The 25,805-nt window shown below is 37.2% G+C and overlaps 1 long non-coding RNA gene across 4 annotated transcripts in view; it reads right to left on the reverse strand.

Moving 5' to 3' along the window:
* LOC107311917 (uncharacterized) overlaps positions 1-25,805 on the reverse strand; it is a 97,863-nt gene that overhangs the window by 53,969 nt on the left and 18,089 nt on the right. For 3 of the 4 annotated variants that reach the window (XR_014944152.1, XR_001554297.3, XR_014944151.1), the window contains one exon: positions 24,108-24,173. The exons of the other annotated variant lie outside the window; for it this stretch is intronic. This is a non-coding gene — a long non-coding RNA (uncharacterized LOC107311917). The remainder of the gene's footprint in view (positions 1-24,107; positions 24,174-25,805) is intronic. 4 annotated transcript variants of the gene reach the window in all.

Below are 25,805 nucleotides of genomic sequence, written 5' to 3' on the forward strand. Positions count from 1 at the left end.
ACTATGGTTTTAAAATGTTTTAAATGTTTTCTCTATTTTTACCTGAGTAGTTGATAGGTGAAAACATTTCCTCTACTAATAAATATATTTATCATCTTATGTACTATGACTCATAGTATTAAAAATATTGAAGAGAACACATAGAAAGCCTGCTCACAAATTAGGATTATATTGCCAAGGCACTGCAGAAAAAGAACAATGCCCTCTGTCCTGAGGAAACTGCCTAAGAGTTAATTTAAATGAAAGAGAACAGCCATCCAAGTTACTTGTGCTGCTTTTAAAAAACCCAGGGAGATTTTGCTAACTCAAATTCTAAGTGAGCTTTTCTGTAAAATGAATATCGTTATAAGCCATTAATGACTAAGGGTGGAATCAGTTTCACCCAAGTTAGGTACTTAATTTGTATCAAATTTTAGAGCACCAGCGCACTAACCCTCATTAGCAACTGCCTAAATTACAGTCAGTCCATTCAAAGACTCAAAGAGCTCTGCTCTAGAACAGAAGAACAAATCAACTTACTCCCCCAGTTGCTGCTGTGCGCAGGCTTGAAAAGAGTGATGTCTGTCATTTGCGGACCACAGTGCATCATCGAGAAAAACACTGAAAAGGACAGGACCTAGAACAGACCCTTGAAGAATTCTACTCACGTACTGTAAGCCTAGAGATACAGTCTGCTTTTCACACCTCTCATAGTCCATCTATCTAGATCAGAATGTCTTAATCTTCGTCAAAGGATGGTGAAGGACACTACACCGAAGGTTTGCAAATATAAATGACATACACCGCTCTCCTGTCCTGCAAGCCTTAGTCATTTCAAGTCATCAAAGGAACTTGCTGCATGATATTCCCAGAGAACAAAATGGGGCTAGTCTGCTGGTAATTAAACATATATTTTATAGAAAATATTATAGCAACACAAAATTGAGTTCCAAACCATTCTTAGAAACAACATGAAAGGACCCTATTTCATAGCTCAGGGCTATTAATCCAACTCTTCTCATCCAGTAGAATTTAATAAAACAGTTTAACCATGTTTGTTTATGCCTCAGCTTATTTAACATGCCTAGGTGTAAAATATACATCTTCCCATGCAAAGCATTCAAATTGAACACTATGGACTTGATTGTCAAGATCAGTTACTGTGGTCAAGAGATTTTCTCACTCACATTAACAATATAGAAGGGCTTTAAATGAGATATCAATGTAGGTGTTTTGGTAGGCCTTTTTAATTTAGCAGTGTCTTCTCAGGAAGTCCTAAGATAATAAGATGAGGGTACAATTAGGTTTTATCTCAATATGTTCACAGTTTGTGCAGCATTATATTTCAAGTTAGCTTGTAAGATCACAGCATTAGGATTCTGTCTTACGATGTGATGTTCAGCAATACATTTGTTTGTGTTACTATTTCTGTTGTAGCAGTGGAAAATACAGTAGTGGTATTAACATAAATTCTTAGAAAATTAAGTTTCATTCATCTTAACATACATACCTGTGAGTACTAGGAAAAGGGAAATCCCAAAACATTAAATATTCTACTGAGATAATCCATGACACATTTTATAGAATTATTTAATAACAGTTTTCTTAATGACATCTTCATAGAAGACTGCTGCCTTTAAATTAGTTTTAAAACAAAGAAAAAAAGATAGCATATTTTAATCATGCACTTTTTAAAAACTAATAACATGCATATACTTTTTTCAAAATGTAATATCTAAGTATTACAGTTTTGTGTGCCCAATTCTAACTGCTTGCATGAGAAGCTTCTTGATCTCTTCCATGGCATGATTAAGATTATGGGCATAGCGTTTTCTTATCTTTAAGGAGGTGGTTATGTTAAAGACATTGATTCCTGGTGGAATCAAAGTGCTAGAAACAGTCATGAAAGATTCTTAACTCTGTACCTCCATAGCAGTCAGAACTGGTATGTCAGAGTGTATAATAAGGGAGTACTGATACATCAAAGCCTAGGAGAGTCCATGGTATACCATGGCAACTTGAAACTGAGGTGAGACGGCTGTGTGGCCATGCAGAGGTAGGTTCTTGTAGCATTCTTAGCTGAGCAGACTCACAGATATCTAAGATGGCAGAAGAAGATAAGCTAATTTACTATAGCACAGACTTCAGTATGTTTCAATAACTTTTTCACCTTAACATTAATCTTGATTAAAAAAACCAAACAAAACAAAACAACCAACAACCAACAAACAGAATAAAAAAAACACACACAAAAGTACCCAACCCCACATCAGAAAAAGTCCTACATCAATTACAGAGTGCTAAGAAGACTTTAGTTTTACACTGTGACACATGCCTTTACTTAAAGCTAGATTTCAGAGTTTGACTCAAGCAAATTCTGCCTGATATATTTCTTTCTTTTCACAGTTAAATATCTTCCATCTTGAAATACCAGAGCTGAAATGTCTTCAGTGATCAGTAGGAAACTCAGCATCAAATTTCATTCTTAGAACATCACTTAAGTCACTTGACAGTGACTGAATGTGTCTCCATTAAAATGACATTTCACAAATATTGCTCGATTAAGCAGTTGTAGTTGCTATTTGTTGCTGAAATGATAAATAAGCTTCCTGGGAAAAGTGCCAGTAAATAACTTGTATACTCCACTTACATACTGGATTCCTGATAGATTTGGTGAAGATGTCTTCATGTTAGTCTAATAAATGCCTATTATCGGTTCAACAGCAGAAAACTGTTTTCATTGATCAAGAAAATAGCAGGTTCGACACTAGTTGCCTTTCTAAGTGAAAGATTGGACACATGCTACTAAAGAATTTCTTGTTGTTGCAGAGAAGGATAGTGTGCTCAAACATATTTTTAAATTTAATCCCATGTCTCAATTCAGTTGTCAACCTCTTTACATTAAATTACATGGTTACTAATAAAAAGCATTCTTTGACTTGTTCCTAAAGTGATTTTTTAAAAAGTTTGAACAAAATTCTTTCAACCATTTTGGATTTATGAGGAGATTAAAAAATAATCCTCATTCCCTTAACTTCTCTGAACATCAGAGTAAAAAAATCTAGTTACGGCTTTTTTTTTTTTTTCTCCCTGTGGGAATAATTCAAAAGTGGCTGAACTGTCAAACTTCAAAATTCTATTATTGTTACTTAATATTAATATACCTTTCCTGTCTAAGGCTAAGAGCCCTATTTGATGAGATACCAAAAAAACACATTACATGTCAGTCCCAACTTTGAAAACAGAAGATGCAACAGTTGAGAGGAAATGAAGTGTGAATGATGAGAGTAAGGACTGTGACATAAGGGAGGACAAGGCAGCACTACCAATAGATCCTAGCATCACAGAAATTATTTAGGGCTTTCTTGGAAGAATACATAGCAAATGAAATGTCTTACTAAATATAGGGCAAAAATGAATAAACATATTAGGCACTGGGGAAAAATAGAATAATAAAATAAAATTCATTTCTGATTCTGCTGAGTAATTCTTTATATCAGCTCTGTATGTGAATGGTAAATAGTTCCGTAGTTTCCAATTTAGGATATTCCTGGAAAGTATGAAGGAGATGCAGGATATAAAAGATCCATAGAATAACTCCTAAGAAGGAGTGGAAAAGGGAAGAAGGCATTACTAGCTGGAGATTTCATACTCACACCATCCAGACCTAAATAAATTTTATTTCTCCAAAAGCAAATACTCTCCACCTATGAGCCTTCCAGAGAAAGTGGCCTTGAACATCAATATCCATGTTTTTTCACAGACTAACAAAACTGAGGGACTAAAAAAAGGTGTTTCTTGAATGTCTCATTGAAGAGGGTGAGGTTAAACATCTGTGTCTGCAGGAATTTTAGTTTCATGAAAGAATTTAGCGAACGAATACTGATGCCTAAGGATTTTAATACATTTATAAAATGAACAAAGTTCCATCAAAACTGAGAATATTACCTCAAACTCATTTGAAGTCCCACTTAAACAAGCTGTCGTGTATGTTTCAGTCTCTTTCCCCATCTTTGAAAAGAAAAGAGAGAGTTATTTCTGGCACAGGGAGCCAGAGGCAAAATGAGACAGCTTTGCTCCATAAATTTAAGTAAAGGTGTTTCTTTAGCAGTAAGAATCAGGTGCAAGTTAGCATACACAGTGTCTATCCTTAGCTGTGACTTGTGTACGCCATTTAGGGATAAGAGTCAAAAATGTGATAGCAGCTATCCATTACAGAACTGGCTCTGTAGATTAAAGTACACATTGACTGTTGCAGCCTTAGTTTTTTAACAGTGAGAAAAAACAACAACAACAACAAAAAAACCTATTTCAAACATGCTTTTAAAGTGTGTCTGTGGTCATAATGGCAGGTTATTTTCAGATACGATGCTGCATTTTTTTCTCGCTTTATGATAGACAACATATATTACAAACCATCATTCTTAAGAATTGATGACTTACATTCAGGCTTTCTGCTCATACCATTTAAAAACACAGAGCAAGGATAAGAGGCTTGCAGCATGGACTACACTTTCAACTTGTACATTTTGTTGACTGAGGGATGATGTTAATGTCTAATACTAAGGCTTGTGAGTGAGTGGCAGATAATATGGCACAGAACACCAAACCAAAACAGGAACCAGCTTCCAGCCAGAAAGTCTACTTTTATCTGTGGTGTGTTTTGGTGGTCCTCAAGTAAATATGTAGTCTTTATTTTTCGAAGTAAACTTTTTGGCCATTCTTGGGCAGTAGTAATGTCAAGCTCTGTCATATATGGGATCACAGTAGGCTCTCAATCTTTCCTTCCCATGCTGCATAGGAAGAAGATTGCTCCTTTACTTTCTGCTGGCATGACCATAAAGCTATGGCAAGTCCAATACCAGACACACTTCAAGGAGAAGAAGGAGGTGTAGGGGAATCTTTCCTGGCTCATACAGCAACAGCTCCAGTGGTCCAGCAGGCATCATTTTAGCAATCTGCTAAAAATCAGGGAGAATGCAGTCAGGTTCCCTACCAAACAGCTCCAAACCCTTTAAGACTGCAGTTTCTAGTTAAATCAGGAGAAGTTAGATGAATTAAGAGAGACTGTGCCAAGTTTTTTAACAGATATAATTAAATCAGTTTTAAAATGCGTCTTTAGTTACACTGATGTGTTTAGATCAGATCTTGGCCATCTTCTCCCCCTCACACACTTTCAGCCTGGATCCTCCTTGCCAAAGGGGCAATATGATCAAATCTGCATATTCTAATTTTTCAGAGCTCATAATATGAAAGTCTTTGAGAGTTGGTGGTATTTAGGTGCCCGAGTATCTACGCTAGTTTAACACTGTTGAATCTAGGCCAAATAAGTGCTTTTAAGTTTTCCCCTTAAGCACTTTGGGCTTCAGTTTTCCCACTTCTGAAATCAGAGTTTTGAAATCAAGATCTGTGGTGGGAGAAAAATATCAGCTGCCTCTCACATAGAGATCTTTCCTGCTCTCACTAAACTGCCATGAATCTTAATTCTGAGCAAGAGGTTTTGAGATCCTCACAGCTGAGGATCACTGTTTTAGCACCTTCTGCAAGCTGAAAGGAAAAAAAAACCCGCAGTACTGTCATTTTAAACCAGCCTATAACATTTCCCTATGGAGTTGTTCAGGATGCAAAATTGCATTGAGCTGAATCACATCAGTCATTGTTTCAATGAAAGAAGAAAAAAATTACTGCTTAAGGTACAGTATTAATGTTTTTATCAGCATGGACTTTGCTTCTAATTTTGAAAATGATCAGTTAAATAGTTCAGTAGAAATAAAATTTAAAATATTCAGTGCTGTAGTACCTCTGTCTTTCACTTAACAATCCAGTGAATTTTCCAAGTGTTTTTATCAGCCATGTTTGCGCAGTGAAAATGAAAGGTAGCTCTGCCTTAAAGTGCACCAACAATATATGTGAGTCAGAACTCAGCTATGATCTACATTTTGCAGTCCAGTTTTGCAACATCATCAGGAAACACACATTTCTTCATTCTAGCATCCTGCTTATTTGATTTATTCAGTTGCTCAGAACCCTCAGTCTCCTCTGCCATCTTAGTTTTGAGTAATAATCATTTCAAGGGATTGCAGCACATATTTTTTCCTCTCATTTAAAACACATTCATGAAGAGAAATCCCAGATTTGAAAAGAAAAGAAAAAAAGAGAAGAAAAGAAAAGAAAAGAAAAAAAGAGAAGAAAAGAAAAGAAAAGAAAAAAGAAAAGAAAAAAGAAAAGAAAAAAGGAAAAAGAAAGAAGGAAAAAGAAGGAAAAGCACGAGTAGAAGCAAAGGTGTCTCCTCAGGATAGCACCTGCGCTGCAAGTATTTATTCTTCAACACATTAACATGCACAGCAACTGCCTCCCTCCTGCCATGACTGGGAGACAACCCAGGCTGAGGACACATGGTGTCAGAAGCTCAGTGAAATGCTAGTAACCGGCTGTGTGGTAGAGCTTATTTTCAGCTGGCTATCCCCCAAGCATTCACCTGAGGACAGATCTCATAAGGTGCTGAGTAATCTGGCCCCCAGTCTAGAAAACTATTCACATGTGTGTCTAATTTAAGTATTCATTTCTGTTGTCCTTGATTACAGAATCACAGAATAATTAAGGTTGGAAAAAAACACTAAAATTATCTAGTCCAGCCATCAACCCATCACCACCATACCCACTAACCATGTCCCTCAATGCCAGGTTGGATGGAGTAGTGTTGTATTTCAGGAGCTTTTTATTTTGTGGCTGATGAGAACAACATTCTTTATAAACTTGCATGCTCATTATTTAGAGACAGAAAGAAGATCAGAAAGAGAGGTTTTTCCTTACTTCATATTTCCAAAGAAAAGGTGGGGGGGGGAGGTGGTGGGAACCTTGTTTATTACCTCTCTGAATGCTTCCAGATTGTAAGCAAAGAGACACAGCTTGTGCACTGTTAAAGCCTCACCTGTCTTGTTGCTGAAATTCTTCACATATATCTACTTATCCTTACGTATTATTTCTTCATTGTTTTAGGAATCCATCTACAGTAGTTGCTTTGGATATAATAATGAAACCACTTAAAAATTCTGGTTTGCAGCCTTTGCTTCCTCCATAGGAAGCATTCACTGTCCAGTACACTGATGCCTAATTGCAATCCACAGACTACTGAAGAGGAGAGAGTCCATGCTGCAGTCCCTGGAGACTGCTCTGTATGGTACAATTAAGTTCCTCCATGCATCTGTCTTATTTTCACTCTCTTATGCCCTCCCCAGGCAAAAACATTTTTTCCTGAGGGATGGTTTTATATTTTGTTTTGTTTTAATTATCTAAAGTGGAAAAGTCATAATCTAACAGCATGCAACAAAAATACTGCCCTATCTATCTATCTATCTATCTATCTATCTATCTATCTATCTATCTATCTATCTATCATCTATCTATCTATCTATCTATCTATCTATCTATCTATCTATCTATCTATCCATCCATCTGTCTACCTACTTATGTTTAGGGACAAGTTTCTGCTGATGTTAAAAGTAAGCCAATTTACCTGCAAGAAAATAAAAGGTTTATTTATTCCTAAGTCAGAAATATCGTCAGTTCCAGTATTAAATCACTGAAAAGAAAAATTCCTGGTGCAGGGCCAGAGCAAGGGACAGCTTTAGCAGTGATTTCATGTGACCACAGTAAGGGCTGAACTATCTGACACCTCTGCAGCACTGAACTTGGAGAGAAAGCAGTGCTGACTCTCTCCACTCACTTTTTCATCATTTTGTCTGAGGTGGAAATATAATAATTATGTTTTGCTAGAATGCCAGTGGAAATGGAAGTGCTGTTGCTAATGTCGAGGTTGTAAAGCCATCAGAGGAGCTTTAAACAAATGTTATCTGTTTTACTAAAGAAATCAATTACACACAGATTGCTCAAACCAGTGACAGGCATAGTGAGGAGTAAAATCTGTTAAGCAGAAAAGTTACAGCCATCAACATGTACAGATTTGCATGATATATAAATACAAGATCAAGAATTTTAGTTCACAAAAATTACAGCAAAGTGAAAAATAAGAGAGGAAATATAGAAAAAAATATAAAGGCTCCTCTCAGTGTTCGTCACTTTCATCACTTCTTCTCCTGGCATAGAGAAGAAGTGGTCAGGGATTTGCTACCTGAAAGATTGGAATTTTGAGGGAGTGAGGATATGACATTAGTCTGTTGTTAGTGGTCTTTCCAAAGATTAATATTCATTGCAAACCTCCATAGAATACTTCTGCTGTTATTTCAGAGTACTGCTTGGGTTAAGAAAAGAATGTAATAGTGATGTGGCCTCTGTATTTAATCATATTATCATCTCTTTTTTTCCTGGAAAAAAACAATTTTTCTAATTCTAAAAGAACAAGTTATAAGATGATATACATGCTAGCAGATATTAACAATTACAACAAAGACTGCATTGAAATTGCTTACCACAGAATCTTTTATCTTTTACATGCAGAAGAGCATTTGCACGTTGATGTGTTGGATGGGGCCACTTTGCATTCATATTTTCATTTTTAAGGAACAGGAATGTGATGTCTCTACAGTTTGCAAGAAACTGGGCATTCAGAAATGACAGTATGGAAAAATAAAGTACTGCTTCTGAAATACTGGCCTTAATGACTAATAAGAGAAAAAAAGATACATAGGTAAAACTACTCTGACAAAAAATCCCCAGTCAGATATGCCTCTGTCCTGGCTTTTGCACTGCTGATACTCGAAGCATTAAACATCCTTACAGAGAATATCTCTGTTCAAAAGGACTGTCAAGACTGTTAATTACTCAGGTGGAGTTAGCATACAGCTCATTAAACCATGTCAAAACTTTCAGTCCTTCTCCACTGTATCAGTCCCTATAGGGGCTCTCACATCAGGATAATTTGATTCTTAAAATTACATTAATTCAGATCATACATTACACCAACAAATTATTCCTCTTTCTTTGTAAAACAAGTCTGATCCAACCAGAACTGCTATTGCAGCAGAGACAGCTTCTGTAATTGATATGTAGTGGGCGTGTCTGGTGCAGGCAAGGAACATTTGCAGGCTGTACTCTCTGGGTAACATGTGAAGAATGAGCAACAGAAATATAAAAATACTACATTATTTGTAGGAAAATTTTATTGCAGTTGTACGAAGTCCTTAGTCCAAACACTGCAGTGTGAATTGCTCAATTTTGCTGTATATCAAAGAATGTTCTGCAGAAATGATCACAGACCAGTTTGCGACTCCATCAGTGCAAAATTTATCAAAATTTATTCTCTTTAGCACAAATGATCTTTTAGAGACAAATCTAGAAGAGAAGCTATTATAAGCTTTCATATGTTTAGAATAAGTTTACAGGTGTTATCAGAGATGTTCCTGGTGCTTACAAACATAAAACACAGTAAATCAGGACATACTTTTTTAGAACATCTCAAATCCCATTTTCCCTGGACAAGCTTTAGGTACTTTGGTGTGAGTTTGCATCCTAGGCAGATGTTCATCAGTTCAAGCAAAGTATATTTGAACTGTGAAACTGGCTGAGACCATTTTTATTCTAGTGTCCAAAAATCAAAGCACAAGATTTTGTTAATCAGAGAGGTCACTTGCATTCATAGTACTTTATAATTGCATACATCTTCATCCAAAAAATTAGAACTGATTTATGGGTATATGATTTCTTCCTTATGAGCAAAAGTTTAATTGCATGCAGTTTGTGGCAATCCTTTTTTGTTTATTTATTTATTTAAAATCAGGAACCTATAATAAGACTTTTGCTTATTACTCCAGTATACGTAATAGCAACTAAGGAACCTGACAGCAGTATAACCTTTCACAGAGATGTCTGGGCCGGTTAGTACAAGGCTGGTCACAGATTTTAGAAGGAGGACAAGCATTTGCTCATTATATTCAATCATTCCAGTTGGCTTTAGCAGAAAAACTAGATCAGCCCCAAAGTTTATAAGATCTATGACTGAAGAGTAATCATTTACTTCTGAGGAAGACCTAACTCAGTTAAACACGTTTCTGAAATGACACTTCTAAAATGGTTTTCAGCCCTTGATGAATGAAAGCCATCATCGCGGTTTTAAAGTCTAGTTTGTTGTTAAAATGTGCACTCCACAGGAGCCAAATGCTCATTCTTACTCGGCCTTGCTAGAGAAAAGATTTGGAACAAAATATAGAGGACAATTAAACAGACAGAACATTTTCTCCACTAAAATCCTCACATTGCTAGAACTACAATAATCTTAGGAATTATCACATCAGATCTCCAAGTGTGTTAATGCATCTTTAAAATATGAACTTCAAGCTAAAATATTAAACATGTGTTTCTTCCTCCTATAGAATAAGTGCTAAAATGTCACACACTATTGGAGAAAATGACCCGTAAGTGTTTTTTTTTCCTCCTACTGGAGCAGTTAGTGTGGCGTGCAGTGAACCAAATCAACAATGTGATTCAAGCTGTCTCTGCAGCGTCATGGTGAAAGAAAGGATAAACTATAAAAACTACCCTCCTACAGCTCTTAGTTCTTGCTTCCCACACTTTAACATCTTCTGTCACCCCTGGCTCTGTTACTGACCCATGCTAAGCTAAACTAAAGGATGATAAGTTTGCTGCCTTTGCCCTTGTCCTAAGGGGCTGTGCATTATCCTATCAAGCATCAGAAGCCATTTCTGTGGGATATTTGTCAACCTACGAAGTCCTTTTAGAACAAATGAAATGGGCAGCGAATTACAAAAATGTCATTCTCTAAAGGAAATGGATGAAGGCTTTTGTTCTCCAGTAATAAATAGATGCCATAGGCTTATAACACTATTTTTTTATTACATTTGACAGGGTTACTATTTCCAGTTCATTAAGGAAACAGCTTGAAAACTATTTTTTCATATGCTTTTAAAAATAATGTTTTCCCAGTAATAAATATAAGAAATAGCTCACATAACGTTAACTTCAACATCAAGATTCATTTCAAGGTAGTTGTACTAGGCATTACCGTATATACGATGAAAAGTTTTAAGTATATCTCTTTTTTTTTTTTCAGCATGTATAGACAATAATTTAGCTGGCAGGCGATGAGTGTATAAGCAATAATGCATGTCGTCGGTTTTTAAATGAACCTAGTATTGTTTTTATGTTTTGGCAAACCAATGATCTTGTTCATGATGGTCTTATGGAACCTCATGATATATTTGCCATAGGCTAAGGTCAAGCAAAGGAATAATAACTCACCTCCTTAAATGAATGCTTCAAAGTAAATCTTCTATGTTTAATAGTAGTAAACAGAGGTCAGGATGACACTCTCCCAGGCTTGAGAATAGAGCTGGTGTGTTAATATTCTCTAAGAATTACAGCTGTAGCTCTGGGTGACAAAATGTTTGCTAAAGCATGTCCCTGATAAAATATTTTACAGTACTTCGGATGGCACTATGTATTTGAAATTTTACAAAAAGCTGAACTGAGACATGCATGTAAAAATACATTTCATTATACTATTGTTGTTTTCCTTTGCCTTTAAATACTGTGTTAAAATGCTTTGTTAAAGATCGTTAACTCTTTTTGCACACAGAAAATTCCACATTAACTGGCTGAAAATATTAAGTGATACAGGATAAATTCATAGTAGTGAACCTATCTGCTCTGTCAGCCAAAGAATTTAATGTGTAAGGTTCATTTCTCTCATCATCCACTAATCAATTATTAAGGGAACATTTTATTTATATCAAAATGCAGCATTTCTAATGTTTACCCTCATTTTTTCCAGTAAAATATTCTTTCAAGCACTGTATTACTGACATTAGTTATTGTTGATTACAAGTGAACATTTTGTTAATAAGAAGAACACAGAATTGATTTTGCTGGAAGATAAATCAGTAGACCAGACTGATAACTGCTCCCCTGCTTTGTAACTATTTCACTAATTCTGGACTAATTATAATCAGATTTTTATTAGTTAGATCATCTCAGAGTTTACGCTGGACTCGGATCAAATGTAGGGTGAACAGTGAATAATATACTGATAAATACACTCCTTCATTGCAGTGTATTTTTCAAGGCACACACCAATGCACTTTTCAGATTAGCTCTGTCCCTTAGTTACCATCAGTCAGACAGAGACAACTAAACTTTATGATGAACAGCTCTGGGCATTCCAGCACATTCTCTTTCTCCCACCACACACCAGACTCGTACTCTTTTGTGTGCATCCTCCCATCCTCAAATGAGCTCGGACTTCAGATGAATGCACCAGCTGGACCCTGGCCATGTGTCCTTCTGCGTGCATGGCTGGCAGCTTCAGTTATCCCTTTAGCTCAGGCACCAACCCTGGAATACAGAAAGCATTCCTTCCATCCTTACTTGGACAGGCAGTAAGAATGAGAACTGTGTTTCACTGAAGTCTCCAAGAACCTAGTAGATGTTATAGAGTGAGCTTCAGGTGCTCACCTTCTTTCTAAGCTTTTGGGAACAGAGATTTAAAGGAGCTCAGAACATAAAGAAGTAGTTTTGTCTGCACAGTTTTTTATTGTTCCTAAAGAAACAAAAGCAGACTGGAATTGAAGAAAAGAGGGTGGGCAGAACTCAAGATATTTGTTCTCATGAAGATAGAGTCTGCTTGCATGGGAAGCAGAGAACAGAACTGTGCTCACTGCTGTGTATGCTGAGACAACTTCCCAGTAAGGGGGAGGAGAACCACTGAAGGGCAGCTTATTTCAGCTGACAGTCAAGCCTTTGACATTTAGATCCAGATGAACTTCCTTTTGTGCAGCCATTTTCAATGGTGAGGGAAGCTGAAGCAATTGGAATTACTCTTGATTATAGGCTGAACTGATAAAATTTTTCTGCTGCAACAGAAATGACAGAACATTGAAAAAAAAAAAAAAGAAAGAAAGAAAGGAAATATTAACTAGACAAAAATATTTCAAATTGAAAAGTTTTATGTGACTCTTCCAATATGCTTAGCTTTTAGGTGCTTTTAGTGACAATCTTGGAAATGATGGTTAGTCTTACAAAACATTTTAATGGAAGGGAATACTGTGATAGAAGTCTCTGATCTAGTTGAAGCAGTTCCTTTCCCTGATTGATAGAATAAATGTAATTATTCTCCTTCTGTGAGTCAGGAGAATGCCATCAATAGAGAGAAATCAACCTATCCCTCCAGCTGTGCTGTTTTATTGGGATACTGGAGACTATTGGTTCAAGTAAGACCAGAGACTCCAGAACAATTGTTCTGGAAACTGGATGCACACTGTAATCATAGGACTTGCTGGGTAACGACAGCCACTTCTAGTAAGGATAAATAGCAAACACTCCGCTTTGTTCTCTCATGCTGTGTTGCACGTTAGCCAAACTATCAAACAAAAAGTTTTTATTCTTCTCTCCATTATTTGATCCAAGGAAAACAATGCTTTTCTTGTCCATCATCATCATTCCTTTAAAGTGGCAGCCTCATGGAGATTTCCTGTGTTCCATGGAGATTTTTTTTAGTGTTAATAAGAGCTTCACAGAGACATAAAAGAGGAAATTTACTTCACATGAAGATTGCAATTCCAGGATTGTGTTATATGGATTGTCTTTTAAAGGATATTATGTTCTGTCATAGGTTACTAATAGTGTTCAGATCAGGATTTCAGGATATCTTCATCTTATTTATTTATTTATTTATTTATTTTTCTGGAAAATTGATGTTCCTGCAGCTCTTATGGATTTCAGGATAGATGCCAGCCCTCTTCACCTGGGAAAGCCAGGCCCACCTTATGGGATTTAGCTGCAAGAAAGGTATGTTAGCAGCTAACCTTAATACACCCAGTTTTGAAAAATCTGTCTTCAGTTTCTTAGTGTTCATCTCTGCCTGCTCTAAACAGTTTGGGGATATTACTGTATGCTGTCAAACAGCTGCTGCGTTTCACTCCAGGCATGCATGAAGTGATTGCCATAGTTTTTCATACCAATTTGCTAGGTTTGCATAGTGCTCTAGGATCCCTTAGATGAAAGGGACCATATAGCAGTTGGATTATTATTACAGTGGAACCTGCACTAACACACACAAGCTATCCTTAATCACCTGTCCTAACATCCAGTAAAATTTCGGTCTTTTTGAAAGTTTCCTTCCATTAGTTATGCTATATTATGTGACTACCTGTTATAATGATCAAAATTATACCGGTCCCTTTGGTGGCTGATAAGAGGGTTTTAGTTCTGATAGTATTTAAAACCATGAAAACATTCAGGAATGGGAAAAGACCATCTGGTGCAACACGCTTGCCTTTGTGAGCACTCGCAGCACAGATTTCCTGAAAGCAGAGCTGCTATAATGTCAGACAAGGCTGAATTCTTTACAGGCGAAGTTTGATATGAACTCTCCAGTGGAAACGCCCTGAATAGTAAACACAAAAACCTGTTATAAAAATATATATTTATTTTACTCCACCAACTTTAGAGGTTCTGTTGCAGTGCTCTTGCAATGGGCCATAGAAAGGCAGATGTAATCCTAGAATCAGCCCTGTCTCTCAGAAAGCTCTTCCAAAAGAACTAAATAGCCAGAGCCTGCAAAAGGGAGACTCACGTGGCACTGGGTTGAACGGGTTGTAGGTGGGAGCTCTTGCAGCTGGCAAAGATCAGTAGTTTGGTGAATTTCAATTCATTAATCCATATATACATCATGTGTGGTCACACTTGCAGATGGTCATAATTGCAATTGCTAGAGATGTTACCTGTGTTTTTCTTCCATTTTACCCATAATCCCATAGTGCATGGAAGTTTGTCCACTTTAGTGAAGAAAATTACACACACAAACACACACTCGTATATGCTGTTTTTATATGCAAAATTGGGGCAAATAAAAATAGACATGTATAGTAACTAGCAAGATTAATAAATCCATCAGCTATTTTTCGAAAGCTCCATGCAGAATAGATGGTACAGCTGATTATAAGAACCTACTAAAAAAAACAAGATCAATGTAAATAAAATCTCCAAAATGAAGTCGTAATTCATTTTGTGAAACCTTAATAATAAGAAGAGTAAGAATGGATTTGCAGTCATATTTGGACTTCATGTTTAAGAATTTCAATATTTTTTTGTCTAATATTAAATATCTGAGAAGAGTAGAGTATACAAATGAATAAAGTCTAGACCACAAGCCAAACTTAGGAGAAGAACCCCTAAATCTCATTTCAGGCGTGTGCAGTGACTACTTCATAGTTTGCCCACAACTGGAATAACTTATTTGTTTTCAAGAAATGACTTAAAAATTCAAAGTATTGTTTTATGGTATTAATTCACTTGAAAAGCAAAACATTAGTGTACACTCAAAAACAGCTAATATTTAGTCTTCATCATGGCTGTCAGTTACAAGTCACAGAATTACAGAGTCACAGAATTACAGGGGTGGGAAGGGTCCTCTAGAGATCACTGAGCCCAATCCCCCAATTCCTTATGACTTGTTTGGCAAAAAGGGTAAGTAAAATTAATTTATGTTAGATACCATTTTAGCAGAAAAGTAGAAAAATGTTATTCTTGGTTACTAACTCGTGCATACTGCGTCACTTTGAAATATATAAAACCAGGAGATAATTCCCACCTCCCAAATCCTTTCACATCTCTAGATTACCAGAGGCTAATGACAGTGCCATGAAATTGAGGTCAGTTCTCATCAGTTTCAATGATCATTTTTACTAAGAGTGAGTCTGATCCAACAACTGTAGTTTCCACTTTCCAAGATACCTAAAAAGAGCTAATATTTTGAAGAACCTGTGAATTCCCTATGCTATTTTCAGCGTGAAATAAGACTTGACTGAAAGTGAGCTTTTCACAGCATTTGTCATGTAAGCTCAAAAGTGCAGTTTTAATGTTACCTGACAAGGGGGAAACATCCAGCACCATACAGAAACTGCAACTTAAAAAAAAGATTATTCCAGGGATGTCATAAGTTTCATTTCACTTATGGACTTCATAAGTGAAATCATACGAGCGATATTTGATAACTCTGATTTATTATCATAAACCAGTCCATCAGTAGCAACAATATTATCATCCTAGAGAAAGTATCTATGGTGTTCACCTGTGTTCCCCTACTGTTGGCACGTATTGTTTTTCTCATCGTATTTCAGTGCCACAGGACTGTCAGCATAGAAAGGTCTTGGTTTAATCAGCACAAAACATCCAAACAACTCTTAATCATATACATTACATGAGATAAACATTTACAAAATTAATATTGATGTTGTCTATGCTAGCAAGCAAGCTTGTCAATGTGGGAGGAACTTACTATTTTAATCAACAGTAACAAATGCTCCTGTGCCTGTGCATGACCAAACCACTGACCTTGCTGCTACAGTCGAGTACTTCAGTGCTCTGTTTCTCCCAGGTGGAATGCTACTTATCCAGAATGAACAAAGTTCTTCTTAGTGAAGGAAATTAGGATTAATCTTTTACAAAGTTTTTGTTTGCAGTGTTCAATTTTTACTGAGTATCCCTAAATATATATAGCATGAAGGAAAGGTATTCTTCCTGGTATTATTTCAGAAAAACTTCACTCCTGTTTATGCAGATTTTACTGCTTTTTCCTTATTTTGCATATTTGGAAACCAAGATAAAACCATGGCAGACATAAAATCTTCTATTCAGTATCATGATTGGCTTCCATTCCTCCCACAACTGTACATGTGATCTCACTTACCCAAGCTAGGATAGCCAAGCACAAACAGTTGAAAGAACACAGCTGAATGTATTAGAGCCAAACAGCAAGCAGACACTTCCAGACACAGGGCACACACGTAGTAATGGCTCGGTTCTTAATGTATTTCTGAATTGAGTCTCTTAAAACTGTGTTTTGATTTGCATAATGGAAGGGTCTACTAGCATCTGTGCTGCTTTTCCTTCCAATCAAAGTAATCAGGTAGCACACATCTATCTGTTCCAGATCATTCTGGATGTCCTGTTCATAACACCAGGTGACAACTAGCTCATGTAAAATCTTCCAAGTACATACTCTGAGGAGGTTGAGTCTTCAGCATCAACAGTTTCACTCTAGACATCTGTTCTTACTAGACTACAATGTTTGTTAATAGGAAGATAGCTCCTGTGAGCCAAAGCAGCTCCTCTTGCTGCTCATTCACTACCTTAATGTGCTTTATCCCCTTGAAAATACATGTAGGATTATTTGCTCAGAAAGAACTGAGAGAAGTCAAATAGCTGGAAAGAAAAAAAAAAAAAATCATACGTTTCAGCACATTATCCTCTTTATTTTTAAGATGCGACATGTCTAGGATGTTGTTTTTCAATATTGACCCAGAGTGAACAACACAGAAAAACACAGGAAAATGAAGGGTGAATAGTTAGGACTACTTTTTCTTGCATTGCTTTTCCCATTCACTCCCGTTTCTACTACTATTTCCTTAATGAAATGTAATGTCTCTCAACTCGATGGGCTTTGGATAAACACCATTGTAGACTTGTTTAAACAGTGTCAGCTACCTTGTACCCCTAATTCAGTAGCTTCTGGTATCCCCTACAATGTAAAGAGCAAGAAATGGACTGTGATGAATACCCTTGCTATTGCTCAGTTGAAAACCACAGAATTGCTGTGGGATATGTGCCTTCAAAGATAAAAATGGATTAATATGAAGAGTTCTGTCATAAAACATGCACTGCTCAGCACAAAAGAAATGCCACATATGCTAGCCTTCATTCTGCATACTAGACCACTGTGATAGATAACAACTCACATTAACATTAATGGGCCTAAACTAATTTACACAAGACTCAATTTGGCCCATAGGAACTATATTAAATGTGATTTTAAAGTGATTTATTCAAAATCTGTATATTAATATTTGTGTTTCAAACTGATGTAATAATATTCTGTTCATTAGAAAGGTCACCAGAACATTCAAACCATTTTATTTGCATCAAACAATAGCACATGAGTTTTTAAATTGAAATTAAAAACAAACAAACAAACAAACAAACAACAACAAAACCACAAGAAAACCAACAACCAGAAAACACTGAAATCACTTCCAGCTACATAAGACCTGTCAGGTCATTTTCTATACTAAAGAATGAGCAATGACCCTGTCACCCTGTAACAACACTACTTTTAATCTGCTTAAAACCATTCTAAGCCCCTTGTGTGTATTTACTTGCAGAAACCTAACTCTGTCCATCTCCCCACACCATCAGTTTTCAGCCCCTCCTCCTGATCTGCTGCAATAGTGTAACTCGTTTGGTCTTGCCAACAATGTCCACTTTACTTATGTAATTTGAAGGGAAAGTGGGAAAAGAGATGGCTGCTCCTGATGCAGAACAGCAATATTTTCCCACTTTCAAATGGATGGGCAACAATTAAGTTATCTCTGAAGGCAGTCCAAAGGACTCTGCATGGTATGTGACCCTGGAAAATATATCCAAGCAATACATGTGGATAAAAAATGGGGATGAAATTGGGGGGGTTGCGGGGTGGTGCTGGTTTGGAAGTGCTTGAATATTATTTTTTTTCAAAAATATTAACTAAGCATAGAGATTAAAAATGTCTATTTAACTTGCGTGATATATTTATGACAAATGCATTCATTCTACACACATATAAGAATATACATTTACATGCAGATTACATGACAGAATTTCCTAATCCATCACACTATGAAGGAAATCTACTGTTTTAAAACATAAATAACCACATGCAGGTACAGGTACGTGTATCCAAGTAACTGTCTGCGCATGTACACTTATCTATGTATAAATACTGGAACATCTATATATGCATATGGACCTACAGATACAGGATTCACACAGACACACAGTGATGGCATCATGGGCATCATGAAAAGCAGCAGAAGCCACCTCAACTCTTCTCAAGGCATTCTGCAGGCATGGCCTCGCTGAGCCCTGCGGGATTGGATCAGTATGGGGGCATCCAACTGTGAGGCCTGAGCACACGCACACAGTTTATCCATGAAGTATATATATGAGTAAACTATACGCTTACTGCATGCCAAACAAAGGCACAAATGCATTTAGCTACATAAATTTTAAGTGCAGAAAAGATGTGTCAAGGCTATAAAAATTGTAATGCTAGAGCTCAATGGGATGCTCACATTAGATCAGATTAGTGGGCATTGTCTGAGTTTTTGTGTGCTTTCAGCTCTAACACAGGCAGAAGACTGACTGAGGTTCCCTCTGTGGGGCTGTTTTTTCATCTATACAGAGTGGTGGACTGAGTACTAAACCTCCACCAAAGTGTAGACAAAAGCCAGCTTCAACCAACAAGTTTGGTGTTTTCACAATTTTCACGTCATCACAGGTGATAAAATATACGCAGTGTTTGCCTTGGATCTGTAAAAGGCTTTTCCACCTGCTACAGCTCTAAAGCTTATTCTACATTTTAATACTTCTGAGAGTAGCTTGTCCAGCTTCTTTTCACGTCTACCTCTTCCCTCTTTTCTTTCTTTCTGTCTTTTTCAAGCATTGTATTACATAAAATTCAGACCTTATTTGGCAGGATTTTATACAGTCTGTGGTGAGAGCTGAATTCTGAAAATGCTGAGGAAACACTGGCTAAGTGGGGAAATTTATTTGCCTGAGCCAGAGATAACATCTTTCTCAGACTTCTCTTTAAAACACTGGCACTTGTCAAGCAGAATTCTCCCATTCCCCCTTTCCCCTCTCTCTCGTAAACACACACGTGCTTGCTTATTAAGGATGCAGCAGAACTTAGCTGACACTGGAAACCGGAGTTTTTATTCATTCTGCTGCTTCACCCACTAGAAAGAAAAAAAGAAGAAATCAGAGATGTTGCAATAAAATGCCACCTTCTTTTTTTTCTTTTCTTTCTTTCTTTTTTTTTTTTTTTTTTAAATGATCTATGCTGCATGTGTCAGCCTGGCTTTCACGTTTCTCTTCATCAGAAAATACAGCTTTAAAGCAGAGTCCAAATTTTAGCGTTCATTTTTATGGTCACAGAGTAATGTTCAAGTAACGTCACCTAAACATAAACAGTGAGGGTACAGCCATCATTTCTCATCCAGAGCACAACTGAAGAGCAGCCACGCACGCTCCATATCGGAGCATTGCTTCTCTGGCACAGCTGCTTGTTCGGGGGAGGACAGCTGGGGGCAGATCTGGCAAAACCTCTGACGGGTGGAGAGGATGCAGCCCAAATGAAAGGCACAAACTGCAGTAGAGGGGGGGGTTCGGCACCAGAGTGCCCACACTGAGCTGTGACCCGCGTTGTGCAGGGCACTGGCTGCAGTGCGTCCCATCGGTGCCCGTTGTGAGGCCACCTCCAGCAGGGAGCCCGTGCCTGAGCTGCATCCTGCACCACCAGCTCACTCACACACTGCCGAGACCCCGTCGAGAAATCAGCATGCAACCCAAGAAAGCATCCTTTCCTCTGGAATAAAAATTAATATTACTTGTCATATTTCATGTCTGAGCTCTTTTCATGCTTTATCCTCTGGTAATGAGGGCTAAATTACCAATATTAGTAGATTTTCATGGCTAGCACAGAAAGAGCTGTTACCAGAATAAATGTTTGCATTGCTTCTGTTGGACACAGGCTTTGCTAATGCAGCTTTGCTAATTATTTCTAAATAGGCAATAATCTGCATCCCCTAGTGCTGGGTAGTGGATTGGCCACGTACCTGCTATTTCCCTTATTTACATGTTTTACAACTTTATCAACTACACTAATTACACTCTGAACACTGTTTAAAATTTTCTGTTAATAGAGATACAATGATGCACCAGAGGATGTGTATTTATGCCATAATTACGCCTCTGTTCCTGCGATGCAGTCTCCAATTAGCTGTCGACGGTGGCACAAGCAGCTGCCTGATATTCTAAAGCAGTGAAACATCTGCACGGTGGATGATATGCTCACATGGATATTTTTTTTTAAGCCTAGAAATTTACACCCAAGGGAGTGCAGACAAATAGGAGCCTGTCATGTGTAGGGATGATTAGAAATCCTCACCATGGCAACATTGGAGCAGCCATGTCACAGAGTGAGGGGACACATGTCTAGATGAAGGCGCTAAAAACATTTGCCTTTTTTTTTTTTTTTTAGCTCTAGCATTCCCAACTTCCCTCCCTCCCCTCTCCTTTTCATACTCTTTTCTTTGCAGCTAAAGCCAACCAAAACAGCAGGTGAAAAGGCCAAAATCTGCAGCCCATGCAAGGAATATGACACAGTAGATTTAGTGTCAGGAAAACAGCAAGCAATCAGAGGATGCTGCCAGGCATCCACTGGATATTTCCTTTCAGGTGGGGGAGGGAGAAGGTGGAAAAATAAAGGAGAGAAAAAATATGGGCATCATTCAAAATAAAGCACCGATGCCTTGATCCTCGAATGACATTTAGTAGATAATGCCCATTTAACCCTCATTAACAATTTTTCTCTGACTAGTTGACCAGTCAGCATATACTGATGGGAGTGGGGGAGGGACAAGAAGGTGAAAGCCTGGTGTGAGTCTCTGTTCCCAGCACATTGTTTCAGCACTGAGACATTGTGTGTATAGAAAGTTTGGCAGATGACTGATTCTCTGTATTCTCATCTTTAGACTGAAAACTATTAATTTTATCAGACTCCTTCTGGGCCATTGCCATTTGCAATATATTATCAGTTTCACAGAATGAAATCATTATAATTATTCAAGGCTTTCATTTTAGAATAGAAGTTTATCTGAATTTTGGGGGGCAGCATTTGTTTGGAACCAAACCTGTGGTTCTTGCCCCACCTACCTACACTTCCTCTTGTGAGTCAAATAGATTTTTCAACAAACATTTTTAGAGAAGGCTGTAAAGCAGTATTGAAATCTTGCAAAAGCAGTTTGTCTTTTAAGATTTGTTTCATTCAGACTGATGAAGAATATGAAAGACAAGCTGCCCTTGCCTAGAAAGAGCTCACATCATTTCATTCTCACTGGATCTTGAGCCTCAAACACTAAGCTAACACTAAGATGCCTCTTTTAATTGTTTTAAACTAAAAATTTTTAAACTGTTTCCTAAAGCTGCATTACAGAGTTGTATACTTCTGTTACACTTTGGTGTCAGAGCAAAGCAGAAGTTCCAGAGGCACCCTCAGAGGCTCTGCACCTACAGGTGCACCACAGACTTCAGCATCAGATGCTGCTCTGAGCCCTTCTGCCAGTATCATGCAAGTCAGGCCCTAATGTTACTTCTAATTAAATCCCAAGCAAAATAAGTAAATTAATTAGCATTTACTGACACATGCTCTAAATATCTTGAGAACAAGTAACCAAAATATTTTCAGAAGGTAACGAGGAAGTTTACCAGCATAATTACTGAGTGTATGTGGTGAAACTCTGCATGGTGTTACAGGGTACCTGTGTCACCATACTATGTGCACTTGTTATTCATTGTGCATACCCTGTTTTGCACAGTTCTCATACAGGAGAGCATGATATTAAGGAGCCACTATGTGTCAGTGCAAGGACAGAGTTTATCTGATAAACAAGTCATTTTTGGAAACTGCAGATGCTCCTACTGTGAAGCATTAAACGTGGCCCCTCTTAGATACACAGAATGGGGTTCTGGTCGACTGAGCACAGGCTGATAAGCTCTGCACAGCTCTGAATGCTGTTTGCTCACATACTAATGTTAAACAAAAGAACTGCAGACTGCAGAGAAAGGATGCGGGTCAGACAACTAAATTGCTTAAACCCTTAGGCAGCCTTCTGAAAAGAAAAGGCATGAAAGAGGCTGATATGAGCTTTTATGCAGAATTGTTCTGTTTATTATCCCTGTTAAGAAAATGATGGCAAGTATCTTGTTAAACTATATATTTCCAAATAAGACAAGAGGACAGCCACCTACTAAACAAGACACAATATGCCATTGGTCATTACGTGATCAGCCATATATTGGTTTTACATTACTTCCAGATGATGAATACAATAAAAAGACAATAATAAAGCTGTATAGTTAATAACAAATGCAGTTTAGTTGCATTTTCTAGCAGTAAATCATCTGATTTGTCATTGGAACTTTGTAGGTAATAACAGTCTGTCATTGTAGAATTCTACTTCACGTTAAAATTTCACAGTGTAGTATTAAAACTTTGTTAGAGTACAACTGTTATAACTCTATTCAGCTACATTATGCTATAAATTAATAATAAATCTATGACAAAGTATATCACTGTGACAACATCTAAACTTGCCAGGGAAGAAACAGTGATGAGATTTTATTACAAGATTTCTCCTTTTGCTAGTATAATAAAAAATTAAAAAAAAAAACAACACTTGTCTGTAAAAAAAGGTGGGAGTAGAAAATGTATGTGGCTTCATGGAGTCTGTGCATTCCCTAAAGCTTGCTTGGTTTGCATTCCCCACTAAGCACAGAAAAGTCTTCTTTCATTGCAGTGCTTTTCTCTCTGTCTCTTACACATGCTTGCAGACACACACACAAAGCACAAACTAAGTGGAGCAAAGTGAACCTGAGGATTGGGGTGCTGAACTAAGCCCATGTGAAGGTAAGCCACCAGAAAATCCAAAAGCATACAGAGGTTGCATTCAAAATCATTATAGACTGTTTAAAACAAATACTGTGGTTGGTCTGTTTATCAACCTTGCACTCAGAGACTTACGACAGCACCAAAGTTAAAATCTCCATATTTTAAAATTAAAAACGTATATAAGACAGGATCTCACTGTCAACTCTCTGACATATGGCTTGAGAAAGCCATTCCTAAAGATGCATTGAAAGAACATGCTGCCACTCAGTGTTAATGCTAGACTGAAAATTGCTAGTTGACAAATGAAACAAGCAAGTTTATCACAAGTAGTATAGTGCTGGTCAGCAAGAGAACAGCTTCACACATGCAGGAATGTGGTTTAGCTGATGAGGGTCAATACCATGTCTTTATGCAGGGTTCCACTCTAATCTAGAACTCATGCAGAGCTGACAGCCTTTTGCAACACTGAAAAAGAGTGCATCCCTAAATGCAGCACTAGAGGGATTCTTGCATTGGCAACTGTTCTCTTGGCAGACCTCTAGTGGTCTAGTTGCATGGCAGGTTGGTTCATATGAGCAGAGGCTTTGTTCAAGGGCAAACAAAAGACATCACAGATCAGGGGCACAGGAGTAGCGAGAACATCTCAGGAATTAGAAAACAGTCGACAAACCTGATTTGGTTTAGCTCGTACTTCCAGAATAAGAAGTCAACTCATCAACTCAGCTGTTGGTGCTCTCTTGGAGGAAAAGACAAAAGGTGGGAACATCAGTGTTTAAAACAAAAGTGTTTCCTTTTGCTATGTATGATCCATATATCCTACATTCTTTTGGTTTTCAACTTGGTGAATGAAGATAACTTTAGGCAAAGGAGATTCATTAGAGTTCCTCTACTCCCCAGATGGGAAACAAAAAGAAGTGCATATTGAGCAACATACTTTGTTCAATAAAATTTTTGTTTTGTTCTGTATGCTTAAATTTGCAAATTCAACATATCACTACAGGATACAACACTCACAGTTTTAATTTTGAAAAACATCTAAACAATCATTCAGACATTAATATTTATCTTTGCCTAACGGGGCTTTTCAATCTGAATAATTACTTATTTCTACTTGATTTTCAAATAATTTTTGTCAACACAAGCATTTTGACAAGTAGCCCAGTAACTGGTAAAAATTGCCTTTTTGCACCCATCACCCTAGTTTAATGAAATAAAGAAAGATTGGCATTAATAGCATACTAATTGGAAGCAAGATCATGGAGATCAAGGCTGCTTCTGCATTGTAGTGGAGGTTGCTCGGTCAGAATGCAGGTTATGTTTCAAATCTTCATCTCTATCCTGATTCCCACAGTATGGAATCACACTGTTACTGGAAGCTAACAGTTTAGATTTAGCACGTGCTATCATGCTATGGTGAACATGCCCTCAGGCTTCCATGGGAAGGAGGAGCTGAGCCCTGTGCCTATGTTTTTTTCTGAACACATGCACATAGAAAAATCATACTTATGCACACATATGTAGACAACAATTTTTGGCTAATGTTTAGCACTTTTCTATTCTTTCATCTAATCCCCACAGGTGTGCTACAGCAAGTAGACATTAGAAATGTTTTATTTCACAGTTTGGGCTATTTGGAGCTTTAAACTGCTAGCAAATCTTGGGTATGTGCAAGGGATAAATTCAGCTAAAAATAAGAAGATGTCATTACAATCCAAGGACTGCATATACTTCCCATTGTAGATTCATTGTAGAATAAATGTCCCATTTAAATGTGAAAGGTGCTCATTGCCACTGCATATAGTTCTGAACTGTCAAAATTTGACCTACCTTTAAATGATAGAATTTGTGTACACACCTTTAAATTTAATTTAACGGTACATGTTTTCATAATTATTTTGATGAAAAAGTGTATACAGCTAAAACCCTTTGTCCAAGAGCAAGATTTTTCTTGCTTTTTGGTTTTTGTTTTGTTTTTGTTTTTGTTTGTTTGGAGAATAAGAGCAAAGGACAAGTTTTGTGAAAATCTCTATTCTCCTCAATCGTCTACTGAGGTATAATACAGTAAAATGCTAAGCATCTTTGATGCGTATTGTTTCCCATGGAATTTACACCTTTCAGGATCAGAGGCATTACCTACTTCATCAGAGACAGATGCTGTCATCCTGCAGAATAGCATGAAATATACTGGATTTCTGCAAATTTAGAGGTTCACTCAGATGTCATGTATTTGTATGTTTCAGAAAGTGTGGAACATTCTGTGCATTTCACTGACAGCGCTGTAAATTAATGAATCTACAAAAACAACTTTTTTTTTTTTTTTTTTTTTTAAATTTAAATATCCTGATACAGTCTATCTACTGTTGGATCA

This window comes from Coturnix japonica, chromosome 3 (assembly GCF_054131305.1).
Source record: "Coturnix japonica strain WE chromosome 3, WE-NBRP24, whole genome shotgun sequence".
Lineage (NCBI taxonomy): Eukaryota > Metazoa > Chordata > Aves > Galliformes > Phasianidae > Coturnix > Coturnix japonica.